Below are 5,946 nucleotides of genomic sequence, written 5' to 3'. Positions count from 1 at the left end.
CCACCCTTCTCTGCTTAAACAGCCTCCCAGTTCTGGCCTGCTAAGCAGCTAGCCTCATTCCATTCAAATCCTTACCTAAGACTAATTTCTCCCATGATATCCATAAGGACTTTAATAATAATGATTATACTGCAGTCCAACCATCTCAAGCTCTCCACCCATCTCCTCCCTATTGTGTATTACCTTCCACTCATTTTCTCCCTGATAAAACAAACTCTTGAGGGCAGAGACCTGCTGGCTCTTCTAGTCTTCTTCTGGGTGTTGTAAAAGTAATAAGGCAATATCATACATAAAGCACAGTATTCAAATGATACTGAGTCAGATGTAAATGAGGAAAAGCAGGTTGGGATTTACCTCACCATGAAGTGTCTAGATGCATTTCATTCCTGCAGCTTCCCGGATATGGTATGTAATGAAAATGGTGAATAATCTCGTGTGTGTATTATACCTTTCATCCCAAAGAGTACTCAATTACTTTACTAATTGACTGTGCAAAGTGTCTACATGAGAACCTCTTTGTTCATAAGCGAAACGCAGCCAGAGTGCCGGCAGGAGCACAGGGCCAGCACAATTCCCAGAAAGTCTTGAGACAAAATCATGGGCTCTGGGGAAGGCAGAACAGAGGAAAATGAGAGATTTGGAGATGACCTTTAACTTGATGTTTCTCTGCCTTTGCCCAGCTTCAGCAGAACAACCATTTGATTGTGTGCGAGATGTGCATTTGCACGCAGTCACGATTAAATGGACCACATCTGCAGGAGCTGATGTGATACTGGGAGTCACTCCTTCCCCTTGCACTGAAACGAGAGGTCTGGGCCTGATCCTGAAACATGCTGAGCACTTACAATTCCCTCGGAATCAGCAGGACCAGCCCTCACTGTAGCTCTTGAAATACCACACTACAGCGAGTACGGGCAAAGGTTGCTACTTGCTATAACTATGTATTCATTTGTTTTTAAAACACAGCCGCTGGATATTTCTGAGTTACTTTTTTAAAATGTCATTAGCTGTTTGTACCTAACGCCTCAGAAAGCTTCCTTAAATTTGCAGTGGCCTATTACGCATCTGGAAACATGAGAACAGCAAAACCTTTCCCTAGATAGAACATTTTTTCAATACCAAAACACTTGGTGATACAAGTGATTTTACTATCTGTCTTACAAATAGGGAAACTGAGGCACAGAAAGTGAAATGACATATAGAAATCCAATCATCTGCTAGCAGCAGATCGACCACCCAGGGTCAACACCAGCTTTTGAAAGACGTGTTTCTTCCAAACATGCAGAGTGCCAGTGGCTGCTTCAGAAAGTGCCTCTGTCCATTGCTCAAGTCCTATTTACAGCAACAGGATTTTGAGTTAAAGGAATCTGTGCTTGCAGATCTTATTGTAAGCATGGAGCCAGATATAACCTCTCATTTTATAACATGCATATGCATCTTCTAACAGGCATTGTCTATCTCTTCATCTGTACCACAGATTACACTATCTGAAACTTCTTTTTCCCCCAAGAGATCATAAAAGTTTCAGCATTCACTCTAAATGTTTTGTCGTGTTTTCAGTTTGACTGACTGTGCAATGGCTCCAAAGATAACACAGCAGCTGCCAGTGCTTCTCATGTGTTGAGCTGAATTGTAGATGCCTGTCTACAATGGCATGTTTCCTCAGTGCTAGATACTCTGAAACAGAATTTTCCAGTCTTCTCAAATATGTAAGATATGGGATGGCCAGCAGCTATTCAGGTTACACAACAGTGACATTTCTGAAAGCCAAGAAGAGGCAAAACAACTGTCCTTGTGGTGCACAGCCTCCAGCAGAGCCCTCCTCCAAAGTGCCTTTGGTCTCACCTCTATACTCTGCTCAAAGCCCTGAGTTAGCTGTTTGTTACCTCTGCTTGCTGTTCTGCCTCCTTTCTTGCTCTCAAAGGCTAAGGTTTTGCTCACTCCTCTGGCTCGTGGTGCTGAGCCTTTGGCAGGAGACTCGTGGCCTTGAGCCGAGCCTCTCCAGCACAGTGTCTCTCTGAAGGTGCCTAAGAGTGGGATGCTCAGAGGATGAGATGTCAAGAGCCAGAACTGCCTGGGACATTTTCTCCTGCTTCCCATCCTGATATAACTGCCCAGTAATTTCTCCAGCTCCTGGAATTCCTTCTGCCATCGCATGGAAAGGGACTGTTTTCATTTATACATCTCTGGTGCAGGCAGTTCAGCGCGGAGGCAGAGGGCAGGGTGCAACAGTAATTTACACACCATAAACTTTTGTAGGTTTTATTCACCTCATTGGTCTGGTATTAAACAGCATCGCGTGGCGACTGTGTAAGCTGGGAGCATTGGTGCCGGCTGTTGACTCGGTGCACGCTCTGCCATGCAGGAGTTTGCACCTCCCTTCCCTCAGCTGTGGCAGAGCAGCGGGGAGAGCCGCTGAGCGGAGGAGAGGCTTGTGATGGAAAAGAGGTGAAAACTGTACATCCGCCACAGAATAAGGCTTATATATTTAGTACTGTAACACTCAAAACTCTGCTAGGAGCTGTACATATGTAGCTATCTATACACAAAGATGGAGTCCTTGTCAAAAAACTACGCAGAATCTGCCAGGAGTTGACAAAGGTAAAGAAGAGCCCATTAGGAAGCATAAGACAGTGACTTGTATGAAAAATATCTCAGCGTAGGTCTTTCCTGATCAGTGCAGAAGCGCTTGGGAATAGCAGTATTTTGTCCTCTATCTGAGGGCTGCAGACTGTGTTTGAAATGGGAGTCTAGAGAGGTGAAGAAAGCGTGATTCAGACTATTTATCCAAATCCCACAGGGTAGACGGTGATTCGCTTTCAGGGAATCCACGTATTGATTCTTTTGTCCCATGCATGACACAGAGCTTAATAACAAGGCCAGAAAACTAAAAACAGAAGCAAAACAGGCTTCATTAAGGGGCATCATCAGAGGAGCAAACCTGCAGAGGAGGTGCAGAGCTTTACCATCTGCAAAAAAAAATGCAAAACTTTCTGCTGGAAAGGCTCCTGCTCCAGCAACTGCAGTACCCAGTAGGGTCATTCCCCTCTAATTCCCATGGAGAAAGGTCTCAAGAAACACAACACTGTCCTGACTTAGCTGGTTAGGATTGTCTGTGTGAGCTGTAGATGATCTTTCCAGAATTTGATTTTGGCCAGTAGCATGGATAATGAGTTAATCCATCGGCATAGGCTTTATGCTTTTTTTGCCTGTCATATCCTAGCTAACACCAGAGGGTTCTTTTGAACCCTGAAGATATTCTTGCCTAGAAGAAATTGCACTGGATAAATGTATTTTTTTATTTTAGGCAAAGAAAGGGAAAACGTTCAAGTATTATTAACAACTCAGCCTTTTCTGGACCAGAAAACAACTCTAACATAAAACAGCTGCATCGGAAAACAAAGTGTTTTTAATGCTCCTGCATTGCCTCACCTGAATAATAGCAATCAGGGCTTTGTTTCAAGACTTAATTTGTCATAAGAAGTTCAAAAAAGACACGCAAGCAAACAACCCTATGGAAACTTTTGCCTACAATAAGTGTCAAGCAGAAGGAATGTTATTGATTGCAATAGATTTACACCCATAATGAATTTGGCCGGCTGGTCAAAAGTCTAGTGGGTGTGTAAATGGGGAGGTGAAGTGGGGAATGACGTACGTAGTGGTTTATCTGGAGAGTGGAGCCGCAAAATGTTGTAGTTACACTTAAGTTTTATTAAAAATGCCATTCTAACGAGCCCTAGTGGCCCCAGCACATGGAAAGTGGCTTGCTGTGTTTTGAATGGCACTGAGTAACACCCCAGGGCCTTAAATCAGTTCAAGATGTGTTGGTGGCGTCTGATGTTAAGCATAGAAAGGAAATTCAAAGCAATATAGATTTAACCTAGGGACCCTTCTTTTGCCTGATGCTTATCAATAACGCAAGCGTAAGTAAGAGCCAGGAGAAATTTTGTACTGAGGCAGAGTATTATATGAATGTGTGATTTTATTACTAATACTTTTACTGTGAGGTTTGGATAACCAATCCAAGCAGCAAGACATTGAAATGTGGACAACAAAGAGATAAAGTCAGATATTCCGTCCTGTGTAATTCTGCAGACACCACTTGATGTATTGCACCCAGGGAAAATTAAACTGGGGGAAAAAAAGAAACAACTTGCCTTTTTTACAAGGCAAATGGAGGAAGAAGAAACAGCCATGGAAGGAGTAGGCAGAGAAGTCCTGCCACACATCTCAAGTCAGAGAGGTGGTTGAGGGATGTGTTATGCTGCAACAGCTGACCACGGAGGACACTGAAGACAAGGAAAAAAAGGAAAATGTGAAAATACCGCTAATCCCAATTATTTCTTTGCATTTATATGCAATGCCTTGCTAAAGAAATTTAAGTGGGGTGCCCATGTCACAAAGGGTGGATAAGACAAGCCCTAGGTTGTTAATCCAGGGCTGTGCTTCCAAGCCTTGTCATAGCTGGGACACTTCCACAAGAATGTCTCAATGTCTCACCTGTTTTGACAGGACAGTGAAAATTATGGTTTCAGAGGTATTACTAATGCCAAGAAGGATTTGCCAGGTATTTGGATTTCACATAAGCTGCACATATTTGCCACCTGCCAGAATCAAGCCTTTGCATTCCAGGCTCTGGGATGAAAACCAGAAGACTGAGGTGCACCTCTAATGCCATATGGATGACATGATGAGCTTGGATGGTTTAATCTGTCAATGGCCATAATGGCAGCAGGAACCTGAAACCTGTTGAAACCCTGAATGTCCTTTACTCTCTATCTATGTGGTCTGGAGACAGACAACCACTGAGTCATGAACAGCAATCACTAACTTATGAGATGCAATTAAAAGGGAACCCCAACAACCACCTAATGAAATGCCAAGGACTTGGCACAAATACCTCTGGTGATACAATGAAGGAGTCTTAAACTCTTACCTTAAGCACAACTTGCTTCCTTCCCACACTGACAGCTTTAGCAACAGCGTGACTTAGAGTGTCTAATTATAGGATAATTATTGTTGTTGCATTTGTAAAGGTCAGTCAGTAGAAGCTAAGACCCTAAGGGAACAGAGACAAGAAAGGTGAAGAAGGAAATGGGAGGAGCAAGGTTCATGGACTTTTTGACCAAGTAGAAACAGAGAGGGAGATACAGCCTTTCCCTGTAACTGGACCACAATTTGTAGTCATGTAACATTAATGGTTTGTGCTCACAACTAAAGGCCAATCACCTCCTGGAATAAATGTGAGCTAAAATTCAGGCCATGTCTCTTGTCTTTCTCCATACCTACCTACGGTGCCAAAGAATGAAGCCACTGTGGTCATATGGCCAGTTACAGCCCAGATAGATCATTGCATCTGAAACTGCCTACTCTCCCTTCCTGCTTCCACACTGCCTCGATACAAAGGAGGCCGTTTCTGGGCTGAAGCTTGATTTTTGCTCCTAAGATCAAGGGGAAGGTAAGAACTGGGGAAGGGAGGAAAGGCAACTCCAAAGACAGCTGGCATAAAAGCACAAGGAAGGTGGACTCAAAAACTGAATAGCATAGTGTTACTCTCATACTCAGTGACTACCACCTAAGAAAGCAAAGAACTTAGTTCAGATTGATAAATCCAATCTCCTTTCAAATCCACAAGAAAGAAATCAGCCATGCTACAGATACACTGATGATTTTGTTGCTCTTCTTCCCCTCTGAGCTTCCTGCCACACAGAAACGTGGGGGCTGCCAAGCTTTTCAGCACATTTGCATTTGAGTCTGTGAAGGGAAGGCTTACATCTGTGACCAGGTACTGAACGCATCCTGTAAGCTATAGTATATTCTTAAACACTATTTAATCAAAGGGAAGTCTTCTGTGATCCTAGCCAGTAAGTAAATAAAATCTGTGCGGGGATGCTGATCTACATCCACCCCAAGAGCTTCAGATTTCGCAAGGAGAAAACATGAATC

The sequence above is a fragment of the Egretta garzetta genome, unplaced genomic scaffold (genome assembly GCF_000687185.1).
Source record: "Egretta garzetta isolate BGI_Z169 unplaced genomic scaffold, ASM68718v1 scaffold209, whole genome shotgun sequence".
In the NCBI taxonomy this organism is placed as follows: Eukaryota; Metazoa; Chordata; class Aves; order Pelecaniformes; family Ardeidae; genus Egretta; species Egretta garzetta.
Note: the sequence above shows the minus strand (reverse complement) of the source record.